This window comes from Lissotriton vulgaris, chromosome 1_2 (assembly GCF_964263255.1).
Source record: "Lissotriton vulgaris chromosome 1_2, aLisVul1.2, whole genome shotgun sequence".
Classification (NCBI taxonomy): Eukaryota; Metazoa; Chordata; class Amphibia; order Caudata; family Salamandridae; genus Lissotriton; species Lissotriton vulgaris.
Window position 1 is genome coordinate 199,915,143 of NC_141686.1, and position 20,903 is coordinate 199,936,045.

Sequence of the window (20,903 nt, forward strand, 5' to 3'; positions counted from 1 at the left end):
CACTGTGTGAGGTTGCCGGCTGCTTCGTTGGGGTCCGTTGTGCTGGCGGGAGGGTTCTGGCAGAGGGAGGTGGTGAGCTGCTCGGCGGTGATCTTGCTCCAGCTCCTGCGAGGAATCTGTTGCGGGTGGTGGTCGGTCGTGGTTCTTCTGAAGCTGAAGTGGATGCAGCTGTGGTCAGTCCAATGGAGTCCGGTTGCTTGGGTCCGAGGTTAGCGAGGTTGTCCAGCAGGGTGGTGGTGTTGCTGTCCTTGTTGTTCTCCAGGTGGAAGTTGAGGTCCCCTAGGAGGATGTAGTCAGCGGAGGGGAGGGCGTGCGGGCTGATGAAGTCGGCGATGACTCCGCTGAATTGGGTGCGTGGTCCCGGGGGGTCTGTAGATGAGGGTGCCTCTGAGGGTGGTCTTGGGGTCGGTGTATATCTGGAAGTGGAGGTGTTCAGCGGCGGTGAGGGTGTCGTCGGAGTTGGTCGTGATGCGGATGGTGTTCCTTTGTACAATGGCGATGCCTCCTCCAGTCTGGTTGACGCGGTCCTTCTGGGTGATCTTGTATCCGTCCGGGATGGCTATGGCAATGTCAGGTGCTGAGGAGGCGTTCATCCAGGTTTCTGTGAGGAAGACGACGTCTGGTGATGTTGTGTCGAGCAGGTTCCAGAGTTCGACGGCGTGTCTGTGGACTGAGCGGGTGTTGAGCAGGATGCACTTGAGGTGGTTCCTGCTGGTGCTCGGCTTGTCGTGTGCGGTGCAGGTCTGGAGGCAGGTGTATTTGCAGGCTTGGCAGGTGAAGGGTCCGTGGGTGCGTTTCGGGGTGGCTCGGTAGCAGGTGGGGGTTTGGCCGGCGTTGAGTGCGTAGAGGGTGGCGGCGGCGTAGGTCCGTCGTGTGGTGTGGCGTCGTCGGTGGCCAGGGGTCCTGGCGCTGGGCGCGGTCCAGGCGTGGACGGGCGCAGACGGGTTTGTCTTTGGCGTGCCTTCGGTGCACAATCGGCGCACCCGCTGCTCGTACGCGCGGGCTCCATATGAGGCAAAGTGGGAGGGCGGAGCAGCTGGGAGGCGGGAGCGGGGCGGCCAATCGGGTAAAAAAAGGAAAAGGGGGCGGGGCCACGATGGAGCAGCGGCGGGAAGCGGGGAGCGGGTGGGGGCACCAGGGGGAATAGCGAGACACGCTAGCGAGACACGCTAATCTAAATCTAAAAGGACAAGTAAATACAAGGGCAGAAGTTCAGGCACAATTACAGGAACAAAATACAGTGAGCACGAAAATCGGGCAGAAAGAGCAGGCACAAGCACGAAAATCGGGCAAAAGGAGCAGGGGAAACGAGCAGCAGCGAGGTGGCACCGCTGGCGAGCCGTGCGGCGTGGGGGGGGTGTCCTGAGGTCAGGTCCCCCCAACACCAAATTTAATTTATCCTCATATGCCCTTATAAAATACTCAACGCTAAATTCTGAATCCTGGGCGAACCATTGTTTACAGAGGGATATGAATTAGCAAAAGGCCTGTTAAAAGTAAGCCATGCGGGATTCGGTGTGTTTTTGCATGCTTAGTCTCATCTGCAAGTTAAAAACTTTAATTAGAGGTGTTTACCAAAGTGGTGAATTCTTCAACGCATAAATAATGTTATTTATCAGCTGAGGTATATACCTCAAACTCTACTGCTTAACTTGTAATGACAGCCATAATGTTTTCCCAATTATATATTTACTGGTAGGGACTCTGTGGCATATACATCAAGCCCACATTTTGCGAATTTTACTGATTTGCTATTTGGGAAAGCAAAATGCTGTGCATGTAGGAATCGTAAAAAATATTGCGTTTCCTACACATTCCTTAATTGCAACTCTCACTTAAGGAATGCTTCCTATTGATTCCTATGGGCCCTAGGTGCAAAAACTGACCCTCCTAAACCTTTGGATGTTGCCTGCCAACTAAGCCCCCCCACCCTATTCGGGCAGGTTAGCTTAGACAATGGTGCCTGCCATGACACCCACTTTCCTTTGTACCTCTGATCCATTTTGGACTTCTTCAACTGTATATGTATATCCGATTCAAGTGGGATCACATCCTCCCACCCGATCCCCCCACCCCTTCTGTCCCCTAACAACGCAGACACTCTGAATGCCCCAAAACACATCCACATCATCAATAGGGAAAACAGGCATGATTCAAAACCATTGGTGCAAATCTTGGGCAGTATCTATATTACCCTGCTCAGCAACTGCCATGACAAAGGTCTCCTGGCTGGATTCAGCTGGCCACGCTTCCTGGCACACCCTTCTAACATGCTGGCGCCCAATTCGCCCACCAAAGGTGTAACCCCAGAGCAGTTTTCCCATGAATGTAATTACCACTAGCTTTCCTGCAAACCGACACCTTGGATAAGCATTTCTCAATCATATTCCGAATAAACTGGATCACATTTTGCCGTCACTGAAACTCATTAGCGTGCCACTCGGCACCTGACCGCAGAGACTCCTTCCAAGCTGGGTTACAGGCTATCCTAGTAGACTTCACCAGTGATCCTACCACCAGTTGTAGCATCCTGTGTTACCTACGTACCACCACTGCTGCGGCATGGGCGTCGGAATCCTGTCGGCGTTCTTGCCCAACCCACGGAATCTCCCCACTGAGAACAAGACAGCGCATCCGCTAGGTCATATCCACACCTGGGACATGAGGTGCTCTAAACGATATATCATGACGTAACCAACCTCAACCAAAACCCTCAGCAAATTTAGTCCTTGTTCGTCCCTTGCTGACTGACAGTTCAAGATCTCAATGACTGCCATGTTGTCAACCCTAAAAGTCACCTTCCCATGTGCGAGCTGACTGCCCCATAGGCTCACTGCCACAACTAATGGGGGAAAAACTCCAAAATGCAATGGATGTACCCCCTTCCCTTCAATCTGCCAGCCACTGCTCAGCACACCACTTCCCTTTCCAGAAAAGGCCAAACCTTTGCTGCCTGCTGCATCGGAAAATATCTGCACATCCAAAATGAGATCCCCTTCCTGTGCCAGTGGAATGGAATTAAAAGATTGCAGAAAAAAGCATCACATTCTCAAATCTTCTTTAACACCTGCAGAGGGACGCACATGATGATGAGGCAACCTGTTCCCCAGTAATGCCCTTCCTAGCCTCCTGCAAAAGGTTCTCCGTACTCTCACCACCCTACATGCAAAATTGAGATGCCCTAGCAAGACCTGTATCTCTTTGACCGTTACTTTTACCCATGACAGCATGGCGTTCAGCAATTCCAGCATTTTGTACCTCTTATCATCTAGCAGACGGGCTTGTATTTTCCTGGAGTTCATTTCAATTCCTTGAAAAGACAGTGCCGTGCTGGGGCCCATCATCTTTTTGGGTGCCATTGGCACACATAACTCCTCCGTCAGCTCTTTGAAGTTTTCCAGGGCCACCTGGCACTCCATGGAGATGGTACCCACAATGAAAAATGTATCCAAGTAATGGGCCACTAACGTTTACCCCGTCCTTTATGACAACAACCACTGCAGAAAGGTGCCAAAGCGCTCAAACATAGACATAGAACAGCCCATTGATAATGCTTTGTCCACGTACCATTTACCTTTGAAATGGATAAGCAGAAGATCCTAATCATCTGGATGGACTGGAAGCAAAATGGAAAGCAGACTGTCGCATTTTGCCATTTCCGCAGTTGCGCCCGCCGGCACTACCAGTGAGAGGCCACGTCAACTGATGAGTAAGAAACAGTGGCTTCCTTCTCATCGATGAAGTCATTCACCGAGCACCCTTCTGGCCATGACAAACTCTGAATAAGCCGTAACTGTCCAGGTTCCACCTTAGACACCACTCCAATTAGTGACGCAATCAAATTTTTTGTGGTCCAATCTGCGAAAAGGGCCCGCCATTCTCCCTTCCCTCACTTCCTTGTCTTGTTTCTCTTGGACTATCGGCGAATGTTCTTTTGCTGACTTCAGATTTTCGTACCAGTGCGTATGTCTTGGACCTGCCTAACCAAAACAAAAAAAAACCTTTGAACCCTTCCCTTAGCAGTTCTGTAGCCTTCTTGTCGCCATAACACGGTAAAGCTGCCTCCAACTGGTCTGTCTTAACTGGCGTATGTGCCCTTTGGCCCAGACCCCTGAAAACCTTTACCCCCCCCTTTTACCCTCCTGATGCCATTGCTGCCACCCTTGCTCATAACCCTCTCTGAAATAGTTTCCCAATGAATGTTTGCCCCCACATTTTGAAATCTGCAGAATTAGCGCGTGCACAGCCCTTTATTGAATTCCCAGCAGGAACCCTCTGCACCTGTCTGTCCCCTTCCGATGTTACCCACCCCTCCCGAGTGGGTTTCCCCTGAAAGGGCCAGTATACAATTGGTAGCCCACTGGCTGTAAAAATAGTCTTACCCACTCTGGAAGCCCCCCCATCGTGTATTGCCACAAATCTGTGTAAAGTTCCCTCCATTTCGCTTCGGTATCCCAGGCCATACGGGTCCAGAATCCCTCATCATATTGTGCCCGCCCAGGGGGCGGCCCTGTAATCTACGCTTTCTGAATGACATCCATATACTTGAACAGCGCTACACAGCGTTCCTGGAATTTCTCACAGTAACACTAGCATAAATCAACAAGCATTAGGAAGGTTTGAGCTATTGGTATTGTAATTGACACATTTTTTATTTATGTGTTGTTTTGGAAAAAAGCAAAATTAATAGCTCTGTCATTTACAATGCCAATAGTTTTAACTTTCGCAAATGTGACACCTATAGCATTAGTAATGCAATATGTGTTGTATTTACGTGACTTAGAAGTATTGATATTACAAATAACAATGGCTTTTCCTTTTTTTAATAATGAATACTTAAATAAAAGTTATTGTAATTTATAATGGCAATAGTTTAAACTTTTGTAAATAACTTTTGTGAAGATTATGCTCAGTGTATTTTATTGTGACAAAAATCCAAGAACAGAAGTGAAATATTAATATCTTTTTGTGACATTTGTAATAAAGCTTGAAACATTGAGAGAACATATTTAAACCAGTTGTTGTTGAATGGAGTGAGGGCGATAGGTAGATAGAGTGAGGGCGATAGATAGAGTGAGGGCGATAGATAGAGTGAGGGCCATAGATAGAGTGAGGGCCATAGATAGAGTGAGGGCGATAGATAGATAGAGTGAGGGCGATAGATAGATAGAGTGAGGGCGAAAGCACCTGTACCCAACAAGTTTCTAGAACATACATTTATTAATAGGGTGTTAACACCCTCCCCCCCAAGCTACACCCCTGGATGTTTAGGTAATTTTGACAGATGTATTTTTCTGCTGCATATTAGTACACTGCACACTTTTTCTTTAAAGTTTGTTCTGCTGGCTATATCTTTGAAACTGTTTGCCATATAGCAACCGGTAAAGTGTACTCCTTTTCGTGCTTTGAGGAAATGTAGTTTTATATATTTTATTTCATATTCAAATGCAAAGCACAGAAATTAAACTTTGTAATTCTGTACGGTTGCACAAAGTACACCGAGCATGCTTGGTGGTACTTGAACAGCAGTGCAAGACATCAGACACCATCCATAAAGGCCATTGCTGCTCCCTCGCAGGAATACATCCGGGAACGGGGTCTGCTGTGAGCGGGAGCCGAACTAATCCAGGCTGTCGAAGGAGTCGTCCCTGCCATGCCACGGCGGGAAGAGCGAGTCGCTGCGCTCAGAGTCCCAGCAGTCGATGTAGCCGCTGTCACGAATGCTACGGTTGGGGCTATCGATGTCATCCGTCTCCTGGGACAGCAAGAGAGAAAAGAAATGCATCCTGAGGCAAGTTGCACATTCAGTGAAAAGCCAACACGCCCATTCAAACCCCAGCCCATTCAGCATCACCCACATCTCAAAGGCAAACTAGCAAAGCACCTTGAGAAACGATGCAAAATGCCTCCAGGCGCACGGGAAACTGCCACACTTTAAAAACACCAACCATTCACTCTTTTCTGACTTTCAGAATCAGCAGGGAGAAAGAAGCAAGTCTACTGACGAGGATAGAAGGCTCACAGGTGAAAGAACTAGGACCTGCACTAGTGCCATCATTAACAAACATTTTCCGCGCGCGAGTTGGGGAGGGGGAGAAGCGGGAGTTGTGTGCGCACTCGGCTAATGCTTACAAAAACAAGCATTGCGCGCAGGCGCGCGCGAGGGGGGGTGCGGCCAAGAGCTGGCAGCGTTTCCCTTGCAGGAGTGTCAGACTAAATGGCGCTGTGCACTCCCGCAAGGAAATCGCCTAAACGTGCACGCGCTGCATTGAAAGCAATGCAACACGTGCATGTTTTTGCCTGAAAGCTGAATCGATCTCAAGAGGTCTCTTTCCTATGCAGCGAATGCGCCCTGAGTAGGTGAGACCTAAAAAAGCAGCTTTACTGTTTTCTATGGTCAAAGAAACCCTTGGCCAGCTCATATTCCTCCTCTTTGGACCGTTCTTTTGCGCGCACTTCTCTGTGCAATAACTTCAGCATTTCCACATATTCACCTTTCCATGCGTTCTTTAGTCGCCAGCATCAAGTGTGCCCCCAACGGCTTGGTCACTTCCATATAAGGGAGCTTCCTAATCTTCAACTCTTTACTATCTAGTTTATCATGTTTATCTGCAATGGTGTCCTCCCTTATCTCAGCTTTCTCTGCGTCCTTGCTAATTAACGGCTTGGCCAGGTCTTTCTCATCTTCCTCCTTGGTGCCTAACCATATGTCTGAAACATACGTGCCCACGCGCAACCTACCCTCTTCCTCCACCCCGGAACCCCCTCTCCACCCGTCCCAATGGAGACCATCATCAGCCTCTCCCTCTTTCCTTGTGCTTTACCTGGCTCCAAAGGAGGGGGTCCATGTTGCTGCAGTCCGCCTTGCCAGTGGCCCTGTGGTTGATCCCGGCTTGTTTGACCTTGCTGCAGATTTTAACTCCTTTCTGGAAACCTGAAAAAAACTCCGAGAGTCATTACTCTTGTCCCCCCTCATCCCTCAACTCACCTTCTTCCAGGCTCTCTTCCTCAAAATCAAACTCTGTGCTTTCACGCAAACCCACATGGTGGCCCTTCATGGGCCCATACCTCCACGCCTAAGGGGGCGTCGACTGTACCCTCTAGTACATTGCCGACTCTTTCAACTGATCCTCCTGCCGGTGTTCCGTCCTGCAGACCACTGTGGTCTGTCGGGTGTTGGGGCTTACATGTGCTGGCCACGCCCGGATCCCCGATGGTAACAGATACGCCACGTGAGGCTCCACCCTCCCTTCTCCTCTGCGCCAATAAGCCGCACCCAGCTCTGCCAAGTGCACACCCGGCTCTGCCAAGTGCACACCCGGCCGTGAGTCCTCAATGTGCAATTCAATTGATTGGTCTGGTGTGCTGGGCCTCTGATACTCCTCCCCTGTCACCCTTCTCCACTATATTATTTTATCCCAATGTGCTTTCTGCCCACTGACACCCTACCTTAAACAAATCACCTACCTCCCTATTACTCACCCCCCCCTCACCCTCACTCCATTCCAGAACAACCGTGTCTACCACAGACTGGGCCTGGTCAGGACCTACCCCCGGCCCCCCGGCTCTTCTTCATGCTGCCTCCAAACTCAACCCTTTACCCCCTCTATTCAAAAGGAAACCCTTGCCCTCCAAACCCACAGACCATCCCTGTGCTAGGTAGGCGTCCACCTGCCCCAACCTTTTAAGGCCCCTCTCCTCCTCATTCCATGAGGATAAAATATCTAGCCCTCCCGAGCGTTGATGCCCAGCTGGCTCCCAGTCCCCAGGGGTCCCTGCCCCCTCCCCCTCCCCCTCCAGCTCCACCTGGGACATGGCCTTATCCTTACACCCCCATATCCACTCACCTGCTCCACTCCCCAAAACTGCGCTGCCTTCCTGCCTCCCCCAACCCTCCCCACCCCGAGAAAGCCCCCTGTTTAACCCACTCCACCGACCCGCCTTGTGCAGAAAGGCCCCCCTGTCCCAGATACTCTCTGGGCTCATGATACAGGCCAGCCCCCTCTCCCCCTCCTCCCAAAAGACTTCCTTCTCTCCCCAGATCTCCCGCCCCCTCCCTCCTTCCTTCCCCCAGCCTCTCTATCTTCCCATCCCAGTGTTGATGGGGCTTCAGCTTCATTCGGCCCATGGCCCAGCTGAGTGGGCTACAGACGGGCTCCTCTGCCTCTGGGCCCGCCCTCGCGCACACTCACCAGAGCCTCAGAACGCGCACGCCGCTCCGGCACGTCAGAGAACAACGGGGCCGCTCCACGGGTATAAGATTGGCCCCTAGAACTCACAGCTTTCTTTTTTGTCTGATTGGGGGGGTGTACAGGCCGCCCCCCGCAGAAGTGTGCCGAGGAGGGCGCAAGAACTACGCCTCCGACGGCATCAACAAATCAAGGCAGCCCACCTCCCTCAGCAGGCGCACCACTTCGAGCACCTTATCCTCCTGCATAACTAAGCCTGAAATCACTAACCTACAGCTAACTGCCAAGAAACTTTTTAACTGCTACCCTGCTGCCAGCCACCAGGTCACCAAAACCTAAAATGGTGGCTGGCACAACTCCTCGTAGGACTATATAACTTTGGGCTACTTGGGCTTATAATTAGGCTATGCCCCAAAAAGCACAAAAACATAAGATGGCCAGCCCAAACTCCTCCCAATCTGCCCAGTTGGCAGACATCACTACATTCGGCTGTCCCCCAAAACCCCCTTGCAGTAGGAGAAACTCAATAAACTAGAATACCTACCGTGTAACAACCAAGTAAAGGGTCCAGTAGCCATGAGAGGATACAAATGACATGGCTGTACTAAGGAGGTACTAACAAGCCTCCTAATGAATCAGAAGATAGCATTTACAAAGGACAAACACTTGAGCCAATGAAAAATAAGAGCGGGCAGGGCTTCTCTCTGTATTGATCTACCACAGAACTTCGCAGAGCAGGGCTTGCGCGCTGGCTCACGCTCGACCTAAAGAGAAGGGCACTGCTAAACACAAGGTGCGACCGGGCTGGAAATTGAGCCCTGTCACCACTTTGTGCGCCCATTGAAACTTCTCTGGTTAAATTAGAAACTGGAGAAGAGCTAACACCAAACTGTGAATCAATGAACAATAAGTTACCACCTACCATTCTGGTTCCTGGTAGAAATTCTAGGCTGTGGTTGCAGTGCCACCAGGTCTTGATTTTCTCTGCATGTGTAATTTTCTTTAGCGCAATAAAGTTCGATATGTACAGTGCAAGTGGCATCTAAAATTATAGGATTTACAATGGAAAATGCACAACATTCAGTACACAATGCTATCAAACAAAACTGAAGTAAAATCAGTGCCCCTGGTTTTTGCATGGTATATATTATTTACAATTATTAAATGATGGGGCCCAACATTTGGAAACAAGGCAGGGATAGCAGAGCTGCACAGGTTGTGAAGGACAGTCACAGTGTGAAATTACCTTCCAGTGCAAAGTCAAAAGGTGTGAAATTTACAGAACCTTTCCAAGGAGTCTTCAGCACGTGCCAACCTTTACTCTTGCTTTTCAGGAAAGGCCAAATGTTATATTCCGTTTGGGGGCCACATGGCACACCAGGCCTACTGAGCCACAACTGTGGTGGTTGAGGTTGTCTGCCACTGGTATCCTAGGGTCGGAGCTGCAAACAGGGGCAAGTGTAAGCCTTCCACACTTGGCTCTCACTAGTCAACCAACAGACACAATGCATGGTCCAGCCAGCACTTAACAAAAGAAAGAAGTTCTTTCATCTCTCATGAAAACGAACTACTACACAGTTCAATTGGAATCCAATACATGATTGTAGTCTACCGTATGTTCTTCAGTGAGGCACCACAACCCACTACCAGTCAGTATCATCTTAAGGATCTTTGGGGCCCTGAGCAAGAATTTTTTTGGGGGGTCCCTGTTGGGAACAACTTTGAATTGTATTACTCATGTTTTGCTACTTCAAGCTCTAAGTTGCCTGATGTTAAAAGTTAAGATACAAAAACACACAGAAGAGGGCTAGGGATTAACCTTGCCTTGCCTGGGGTACCCTTGGAAGGTGGGAGACCTGGGCAATTGCCCCCTTTGTCGAGCCTTAAAACGTATCTGCTACCAGTAACCTTTTGTTCCGCTATCAGAGGTATTGAATGAATATAGTCCCCAAATTACTGTGGGTAGCGGCATTGACTGGGCACAGGCACCGATTACGTTTAGTGCATAACTCAGTTCAATATATTTTATCCCTTTTGTTCATGGGAGCAAAACTTCCTAGACTCTTCTATGCCTTTCAATTCCTCTTTCCAGTTGCAGGCCAAGCCCAGCTTTTACCTCCCAGCATTACAATTCCAGTATTCATACCCGCAGTTCTTAGCAACAGCTTCACTTCCCTGTTGAGGGTCACCTCGCTTTGGAACAGGGACTTCTGGATGGTGTCAGCACGGAAGACCTGCGAAGTGGCACTTACCTTCAGCAGTTGCAGCCTCCCCGGCTGGGTGCAGTTAGATGCTCTGGTTTGGCCGTTGCAGCCTCCATGACGAGTCGTCGGTGTTGGTGAATGATCCCCAGTTTTGCCCATTGTGTCGGTTAGGGCTTCACCCTCCTCTCCTTTTCTTGACATTGTTGATGCTTGTTCTCACAAAGACTCACACTTCACAATGAAAACCTCTCAGAAAGACTAGCGAAGCTCCTACTTCATTCGGTTATAGTCAGCTTTCTCTGTGTGTTCCTCATTACAGGACCATGCATGACAGATCCTCCTCCTCTCTTCTCGCAGCGACCCGTGCTCCCCCCTCCCTCTCCATCAGGCAGGATTCTAGGCAATAGTCAGATCCTCAAGTCCTTCATCAGAATGTGCAGATTTCAGGTGATGTCCCCTCACCTCTGGGAGACTGCCTGCCAGGGAGACATCAGCCCTAATCAGCATATCAACTACTCTTCAAAGCACTACCTTCCATGAAAAATAGAACTTGGAACTCAAAAAAGTGGGGTGGTTTGGATCTCACTTTTATAAACGTAGATTAGACGGAGGTTGTGTTTCAGAACCAGTTCGGGTTAGTTCTCTTTCAAACTTCATTTTCAGCCTGCTCCCACAAGCAAAGCATTTGTGTAATTTGATGGTTCTCGCAACAAGTAGCAATGTGGCTGGCTACACACAGGAGTATCTGAAACAAGAGCACAACAGTGTGAGAGATCTGCACCTGCCATAATCAGCCTTCCAGAAGAAGTTATTAGGGGCAGAATAAAAGGGCAGGCCCACTCAGAAACTTTGCCACCTAAACTAAAAGAAAATGGAGCTTCACCACTCACCTATTCCATCTACCAAATAGCATCTGGATACCCTCACAGTGACAAGCAGCACTCTACATATCCACATTACATTACTTTGTAATAGCAGTGCTCAGGAAGAACTAATCAGCAGCCCTTTGGCAACAAAGTCCTCATTTCATTTCTTAGGGTAGCAGGGTATCCATTCTCCCCTCACTTCAGTGTATGAGTCTACACCCATTGGACAGCAGGCAATGCACATCCACTGTCTGGGGAAGCTGTCTCAGCCTCCATCGTGTGTAATTCTAAACCAGGACTGGGTCCCTGGCCCCAGCCCTCAGAATCATAACACCCAGAGTTCTACTACCATACATGTGTTTTACAGTTACTGCACATATGTCAGTGCAATGTGCTAGAGGTTCACATAGTAGCAGAACTGTACACCAGATGGGTTAATAGACTGCCCGCTCTTCTGACGCAGAGAAAAAGATCTGGTAATGCTAAATATTCAAAAAATATGGTACTCTGCCACAGTTACTTTATGTGATTCATCAAGCGGGTGGGAAGTAGTCTTACACTTTGTTGCATCTTGCCCTCTCAGGAGGGTCACTCCCAATGCTTTTGCCTTCCTCCCCCTATTATTTTACTGAATTAGTTGTTGCTGGCCTTTGGACTCTTTATACTTTACCACTGCTAAAGTGCTTGTGCTCCCTCTTTAAACATGGCATAATTGGCTCCTACCCAAATGGCACATTCAATTTAGTAAAGAGGCACTCCCCATGCCAAGGCCTGCATAATTAAATGCCACTAATGGGTTTGCGATACAAAAGGGGATGATGGACGGAGCGTTTAAGCAAATCAAACACTCACCCCCAGTCAACTGATCTGGGTTTGTTTCCTGAACCGGAAACAAGCATCCTGGGACCGGTTTCGTATTCATAATCCTCATCAGCCAGGCTATCTTGAATCCAGTGCCCAAGTGAGCAAGGGACTCACGTCTGAGCATACCCTGCCAACTTAGGGCGAACAAAGATACAAACAAAGAGATACAAAAGGGCATGATGGACGGAGCGTTTGAGCAAATCAAACACTCACTCCCAGTCAACTGATCTGGGTTTAATCCATCACCATTCTTTAGCTCACTCAGCCACCCCAGTTCAGATATGGCCATATGCAAATCAGTCTGACCCTGTGCCTCATGGGAACAGTCCAGCCCGAACTGTCAAGCCATGTCTTCCTCTGGTGGCAGAGTGGGCTAAAGAACGGTGATGGATTAAACCCAGATCTGTTGACTGGGTGTGAGTGTTTGATTGGTTCAGATGCTCCATCCATCACCACCCTTTTGTACCGCTTTGTTCGCCATAAGTTGGCAGGGTATGCTCAGACGTGAGTCCCTTGCTCACTTTGCCACTGGATTCAAGCAAGCCGGGCTGAAAACTGCTGAAATGCCAGAAACCGGTCCTCAGAAGCTTGTTTCCAGTCCAGAGAAGGCATGGCTTGGCAGTTCGGGCTGGACTGTTCCCTTGAGGCACAGGGTCAGACTGATTTGCATATGGCCATATCTGAACTGGGGTGGCAGAGTGGGCTAAAGAACGGTGATGGATTAAACCCAGATCTGTTGACTGGGTGTGAGTGTTTGATTGGTTCAGATGCTCCGTCCATTTGTACCACTAATGGGTTTGCAGCACTGATTGTGCCACCTATTTAAGTAGCACTTTAAACATGCCTAAGGCCTGCCGCTGCAGCCTGTGGGTGTGTGCAGTTTTAAACTGCTATTTCGACCTGACACTGTAAATCTTTTGCCAGGCCCAAACCTTCTTTTTTGATACATATAAGTCACACCTAGGATAGGCCCTCCACAGTGCAGTGGTCAGGATGCAATGTATTTAAAAAGTAGAACATGAAGTTTTTAGTTTTACATGTCCTGGTAGTGAAAACTTTTTAAATTCATTTGTCACTACTGCAAGGCCATCCTGTACCATAGTATAACATTGGAGTTACACGTATTAAATGTAATAAGGTAATTTCTAAATGGGAACATGGTGAAGTCAGATTTTAATTTACAATTTAAAATTGTAATTTACTTTTCCTCTTTCAGTTATGGGTCTTTCATACCTGGGATGTACTTTATCTTCTTCTATTTCTTTACTGCATGGGTGACTTTTTGCACTCTAGCATAGGAACTTTGTCCTCCTTTTGTTTCAATATTAACATAAGGAGCGCGGACACTGGACCTTAATTAGCTCCTTGGTCCCCCATCTCTTTTTTGGTAAATAGATTGTGCACGGCTGATTAGCCGAAGGACCTGTTACTTCTATATTTTTTCTTTTCTGTCAGGCACTCGAGACAGGTTCATAGTGTTGTTGGGACTAGGTTCTATAGTACGCCTGGACTTATTTGCCACGGCGTTGCCCTGGTTCATCACCTTATTCTCCATAATTGTAGATTGGTGTAATTTACCTGGCAGACAATTTACGTGTTAGAAATATTTTGGGGTAAATCAGAGCGAGCAAGAAGAGCAACACAGCTACACTTACCAGAAACATAAGCACAGTGGTATTAAATGTGTTCTAGTTTTAATTGTGCTTAGGTGACATCACAAGACTTTTGTGGCACTCACCCAGAGAATGATGAAGCATCTGAAGAGGACAAGAAGCTGCCATTTCCTGAATAAGTCCCAGGCAGGGTATCATATGACATAATTGCTACCCCAATTAGGGAGGCTGGTTACCGTACCAGGACAGTAGTAAAATACAATATTGGGGCACACTTTAATCACTTTTAAACATCAATAAAAGTTCAGCTGGGAAGGTCCAGAATGATGTCAGCTCTTTCTGTAGTTTACTTGTTGCCACTTATAGGTCAACAACCTAATCATTTTCAAGTACAGGATAACAGCCCACACGTGTTTTGTCCATGGACTTTATCATGGCTTCAGGTACACGTATTTCTGGAAAATCGTAAGCGGAGAGATTACTGTTTTTGCAGTCCAAGAAGGAAAGTAAAATGTGTAGTTTGTTGCTGATGTGTGATCCAACACCAGTGTAAGCAATATATGCAGGTACAGTAATCGTACCATTGTGTGCTGTAAAAGTTATAGAAATCCGGACAATATCCAAGGCATGTATATTATAAAAGCCCAAAAGGGAATGGAATCAGGCAATGATATACCTGTGTAACTTTATTGAAGCTGGTAGTAGGATGCAGTGTCATCTCTACATCTGACGTCAGCTAACCTCTCCTCCACTGCAAGTGACACAAGGTCAATGTTGACAACAGGAACTAACATCATGATGACTATCTGGCAGCCTATGGTGATATCTCTTTAAGTGTTCATCTTAGATTAGCTACAAAATGCCTCTTTGTCAGTGTGACACATTGGGCCAGCCGTGGCCATTTAGCCAACAGTGTAGTGTATTATGGGATCTGTAGTTTTACATTAAAGGTTGAAACTGAAAGAGCCTGGACCCATATGTTCAGTTCCAATCCAGTGTTGTTCTTTCGATGGTTCTTTTTAGTAGCATAGAGGGGAGCAAAAGGTTGTAAGCCAATTGAAATACAGTGTAACCCACACGGCTACAAAAGAACTCAAATCAACAACCAGTTAAAGGATAGTTAAGTTTATTACAAGTTCAAAAATAGTTGGACATACACAAATCTTAGTATTAGAGTATAAAAAATAAAGGGCAAATAGAAGAAAACCAGACCATCTAAAAAGGTTAACTCAGTGGAGCATGACAAGGACAATAAGTTCTATGACGATTGTGCGTGAGATGACAAAACAAAAGTTCAAGACCCCCTGCATCATCACTTCTTCTGCATACAGCATTTAGTTCTAACTATTCCTACTCTTACTCTAGAAGTGGCAACCCGAAGTTGGCATATAGGCAAAGAATCTGCAAGAGACAAAAGTAGAGCCTTCCTAAAAAGTCACTCCACCATACGATGGTTCTGAAGCATGAAGCCACAAACAAGGAAAGAGAAGCAAGATAGCCCTCAGGTGCTCTCTGTCAAGATGGCAGGCAAGAATGGATGGGGTGTCTGTCCTTCTCTACAATGCATCAAAGTTGTATTCAGCAAATGTCCCATGAGGCTTCTCTCTCATGTATTCCGCAAGGGGCTCAGTCTCAAACTTTTCCACGACATTGACTCCCTTCATGACTTTTTCCACGCACGCCCCTCCGTGGCAGTTCATCCTTGGTCTTTTCTCCTTCTGCCATGTGAATATACCTCCCTCCACCTCATCTTCTCCAGGCCAAACTAACTGCAACTCCTTCATTATGCAGCTTCTGGCTTATAGGTGAGTGGGATCGCGACAAGAAGTGAGATCGCTGGCCATGACACAGATGGTACGCTTGGCCCCTTTATGTGACACAGGGAAAGATTCGGACATAAGGCACACATATTTGGATATGGGAGATTAGGTGCAGCTTGTATTTGCCCAAGAGGGACCTGAGGTTTTCTCGGGTTATTCCTTCTCTCTGTAAATATTTTTATTTTCTTTGTCCCAGAGCTGATATTGCCAGACTATTGGAGTCATTTAATCCAGTGTACCAAGCAGAGCTGCCCCTGGTCACAGGATAGCATGTGCTAGGTGCTGGCTAAGTTATTGTTGACTCAGTCATAATTTTCTCTGTCAAGTTGTTTCTTATTATAGTTAGAAATTGATCCAAGGTATATGTGGTGTAGTAGTACTGGTGATTAATATATATATATAGGACATTCCCTAGCATAGGGTTCACTGAGGAAAATATTAATGGGGTCCACCATCAGACTACACTGCTTGCTTTCCCCCCCCTCACCTTGGATGGTTTTGACAAACTTGCATTGCAAGTCAAATCTGGGTCCCCATCCGATCCAGTAAGGCCTGCTCTCTTTCGAGACCAAGCTTTTATGGGACGTACAGCCGTATGTTCCCTTGTCAACCTTTCCTTGGAAACGGGGACTGTTCCATCTAAGTGGAAACAAGCTGTGGTGTCCCCGATTATTAAAAAGCCCACCCTGGACCCTTCCAAGCCTGAAAGCTACCGCCCCATTTCGTTGTTACCCTGGCCAGCCAAGATCACGGAGGCCCACGTCAACCTGGCCCTGTCTGAACATCTGACTCGGACCAAGGCCCTCGACCCCACACAAAACGGATTCCGTGCTGGGCACAGTACGGAAACTGCGTTACTTGTGATGGTGGAACATCTCCGGGCAAAGTTGGATGCTGGTCAAACGGCGGCGCTTATTTTGTTAGATCTTAGCGCCGCCTTTGATACGGTAGATCACAGCATCCTCCTACGCCGGCTCGAGGACACTGGCATTGGCGGTCAGGTGCTGCAATGGTTCCGCTCCTTTTTAGATGACCGCTCCTTCTGTGTTGCCATCCCTCCCTTCAAGTCCAACTACCAGCCACTGGCCATGGGGGTTCCGCAAGGGTCCTCGCTGAGCCCCACGTTATTCAACCTTTACGTGAGACCGCTGGCTGATGTCGCTAGGCAGTGGGGCCTTACCTTGGTCTCATATGCCGATGACACTCAGCTGGCGGTTACTCTCAGCGGGGATGCGGAGATTGAGGCCCCTAGGTTTCAGTCCGGACTGAAGGCGGTGGCTAGCTGGCTGACAGGCAATTGCCTCCAGCTAAACGCCACTAAAACAGAGGTGATGGTCGTCGGGAAGGGAGTGGAGCTGTGGGGTGACCACTGGTGGCCCTCAGAGTTGGGACCTACTCCGATCCCGGTATCGGAAGTGAAAAATCTGGGGGTATGGCTGGATGCGGGCCTCTCTTTTGTAGGCCATACTAAAAGAACAGCGCCTGTTGTTTCGGTCTCCTGAGGGGCTTGAGACCTGTTCTCAAGTTCTTTGATGCCCCGACCAGGCAGTTGGTGATCCAGGCTACTATCATCTCTCGCTTGGATTACGCCAGCTCTCTCCTGGCCGGGGCTAACCAGGCCGAATTAACCCGCTTACAACGGGTTCAGAATGCTGCGGCAAGGGCGATTGTGGGTTTGCCCAGATTCTGCTCAGTGACAGGTGTCCTTCGCTCCCTACACTGGCTTCCGGTTAGGAAGCGTATCCTCTTCAAGGTTTTGTGCCTTGCTTTTAAAATCTTGAGAGGTACAGGCCCGGAAATCCTGTCGAGCTGTCTGTCTTTTTATGTCCCTGCCCGTAGCCTTCGCTCTCAGGGTCTGGCCCTTGCGGTGGTTCCCAGATTCAGGCTTAGCCGTATGGGAGGCCGCTCGTTTAAGGTAATGGCTGCATCAGCATGGAACTCCTTGCCTGTTGAAATCCGCTTGCTGGAGGACCTTCTGACCTTTCGGAGGGCTATAAAAACCTTCCTGTTCTAGCTGTTCCTTAGTTTGTTCTTAGCCTGTTGTTGTGTTACGTGCTACCTTGTCTCTGCGCCAGGACGCTCCTTGGCTGGAGTATCTGTGCGCACAATAATTAGTCGTAACATAACATAACATAACATAATGTAACTGTGTTTTGTCTTAAATTTTGTATATCATTCAATGTGGTATATGAAGTTGCTGCTATTTCTCACAATCGCTATTTTATGCTTAATCAAAAATGTGTTATTTTATGCTGTAGTTAAATTGTGTTATTTGATGCCAAATTTCATGTCACTTGCTTAACAATTGCACTACTTTCTAGGTTGTGATCCATTATATGTATTTTTATTTATGTCTTTGAGATAGAAAACTCCTGTGTATATATTTTCCCCACGATTAGAGCAGAATAAAAGATTGCCTTAATAAAGAAACTAGAGCTCATCTGTCCTCTAAAATTACCCAGCTTATCATGGAGTCGCCACAAAAAACATATGCAAACCCAGTTCCCTACACATGTTAAAAAACGCAACAAGTTTTGTTAAGAATGGCATACACTAAGGCACACACATTTCCCTGGCCGAAGAAGGGGACATTTGACACCAGAGCAATCGAAAACATGAGAACACACATATGAACCATATTCACAAGACAGAAGACGGACAGGAGTGAAGTACTATTAGAACTCTGGACCATCTTCGCGGAGGCCCAGACTGATAATCCTAACCGACAGACAACAAGCAAAGTGCCCGCATCTCACCTGCCATATGCAGGTATGGAGGTGCTCTCCCCGATGCCTGATCTCCCTGCATTTGGATAAACTAACCCACCAGTTGAGGGAGCCGGAGGAAAACTGTTAGGTCCAAGCACAAGAGCCTAACCGGTACACAGGGCCAGGCAAGCCCAGCGCCGTCGCAGTCCAGTGTAAGAGTTCCCCAAATTTCAACCTCTCAAGAGACAGGACAGCCATGGACTGATACAGGCCCACAAGTCACAATCTTTTAAAGTATCTTCATAAAGGGGCTGCCCATCGAGATACAACGTGGATTGGATAGCATAGTGGGGCTAGATACCAAAACCTGGCAGGAGATACAGGCCCACATATTGCACTATCACAAAAAGAGAAAAGAGAACGATAGGGAAAAACAGGAGCAACCCCAGAGAGATACTGTCTAGTTGGTCCAACACAAATTGAAAAAGACCACCCAAGGGGGGGGCGCAAGCGTGCAAATTGCACCTGTTTTCCAGCAGGAAGCTGTAATCCCAGCCACTCCCTCGAGGGCTGTACACACTGCACCCCCACACCCATCCAACACGGGTGCCATGAGTGACACGGCCCCGTCAATAAAAGGGCCAGAGTGCTCGTGGTCAGTCGAGTGATTATAAACACGGTGTCTGTATCGTTTCTCAAGCAGCATGTGGGCCTAGAGCCCACAACACCACATTGGCGAAAAGGCAGGCGGGTAGTTAACCCCGCGTGCCCGCTGCTCTGTGCTGCGTTGTCCCTCGAGGGGAGGAAATGCGCCCGGCAGGCGGCACCCCCCACCGAGCTATCCACGGCCACGAATGATTGCAGTGATCTCTGCATGCAAGAAGCAACGATCGGAGACCAGCCATGCCTCATCCCCGCCGGCGTCTGAGGTGGATGAGAAGACATGCGACCCTGGTGAGAGCGAAGGTCCAGCGATGCCAATAATACATCCACTGCCCAGCTCACTAGTACGTCCACAGATCCCAGTGACCCAGCAACTACCTGTGTTCCGGGAGGGTGCCCAAACCCCCGCTACAATGTGCCCGCTGCTGTGGTGAGACGCCCCCTCCACAAGTAAGATATCCTTGAACTGCAACGGGCAGAGAGAAGGAGACACTTCGGCTCCCACCCCGCTCCCTCTTACTGCACAGCCTGAGGGACCGGACGGTTCTCGCTCACCGACGGCTGCCCAGCGAGGTGCTGCCACAGAGAGAGGACTCAATGTCGTGGGAGGCCCTGCGTCGGCTGCTCGCAGCGCGGCTCAAATCGCGCAATAACCACTACACGCATCAGTTTGCGTAAAAGGCCATTTATTAGGACAGGCATGACATTCACAAATAAACTTAACATCATTAACTTAAACAATCCCCCCAACATCCTGCCTTTCACCCATCATCCACTCACGTGCTCCACCAGCCACTCCCAAATCACACCACGACCTCTTTGCATCTCATTCACTTCCCCTTTTCACTTTCCAACTCCTCCGTCATCTCAATCCATCGCACTCCCGTCTACCACTCCCTCCCATCCTGCACCTGTAACCCCCTCCCTGGAAGGGTGATTCTGCCTGTCATGGACTCCCCACCCCTCCCAGTTCCCGCCACCCAGGGAACCCCCAGAGGGCGGTTACCTGCCCCACCAAGTGTGCACCTTTCGACTCAGTCCCTCTTACACCATATCGATTCGTTCCACAAAAAACTAATCAGATCCCGCAGCTCCATCAGGTACAATGCATTTCGCATGTGAGAAAGGTGCACGCCGTCATCCCTGAAAAGAAGTGGCTGTTCCAGTTGAAGCCCGACATGAGCCAGCACTTTGATACCCTGATCCGCACAAAAGAGTCTCATAGCCCTGTTCAATTTTCTGCGGGCCCTTTCAACGGCCGCAGGCTTGAGTGCACCCGTCCAGATCCTCTGTGGAATAAATTCAGTCCACACAATACAGGCGCCAGCCAGATTGCGTTTCATCGCCTCCAGATCCCTCTGCATCAAATGCAACAGTGACACCCCCGATTGCTTCACCAAGTCTGTTAGACGGGGACCCGGAGGGTCGGCCGAGTACAGGGGGAGAGGCCTCTGGTGAGGGCCGTCTCCGGCGATCGTACAGACAAGTAACTTCCCCCCCACAGATGGACACCACACAAGGATGAGTTCAACACACTTTATATTAGAATCTTGAGGTAAGGTGATAAACGATACAGTGGGGTCAGGACACGAGGATCCTCCCAATTCTAGTCTCTGTAGGGGAAAGGGGTAGCGGGACAGTCTTAGTACCGGTCCGGTACAGGGGCGGCAAGAGGGAAGCTCACAATCCTCGAGCTTGGGGGCCGCAAAGATGGGCCGCGCCAGCAGGCTATGAAGTTGGTTCGAGGCGATGGGGGCCGCGGCAGCGCCAGCAGGCTAGGACGATGGTTCACAGCGAGGAGGGCCGCGGCAGCGCCAGCAGGCTACGAAGACGGTACACGACGAGAAAGGCCGCGGCAGCGCCAGCAGGCCAAGACGATGGTTCACGTTGAAGAGGGCCGCGGCAGCGCGAGCAGGCTTCGGAGATGGTTCACAAGAAAGGGCCGCGGCAGCGCCAGCAGGCTTCGGAGATGGTTC

General features: G+C 49.0%; 1 long non-coding RNA gene across 1 annotated transcript in view; it reads right to left on the reverse strand.

The window, feature by feature from the left end:
* Positions 1-4,905: 4,905 nt before the first annotated feature.
* The window catches only part of LOC147734921 (uncharacterized), a 71,856-nt gene continuing 55,858 nt past the window's right edge, over positions 4,906-20,903 (reverse strand). Inside the window, exons 2-3 of the long non-coding RNA XR_015307547.1 lie at positions 6,825-6,934; positions 4,906-5,755 (exon numbers count right to left, since the gene is read on the reverse strand). This is a non-coding gene — a long non-coding RNA (uncharacterized LOC147734921). The remainder of the gene's footprint in view (positions 5,756-6,824; positions 6,935-20,903) is intronic.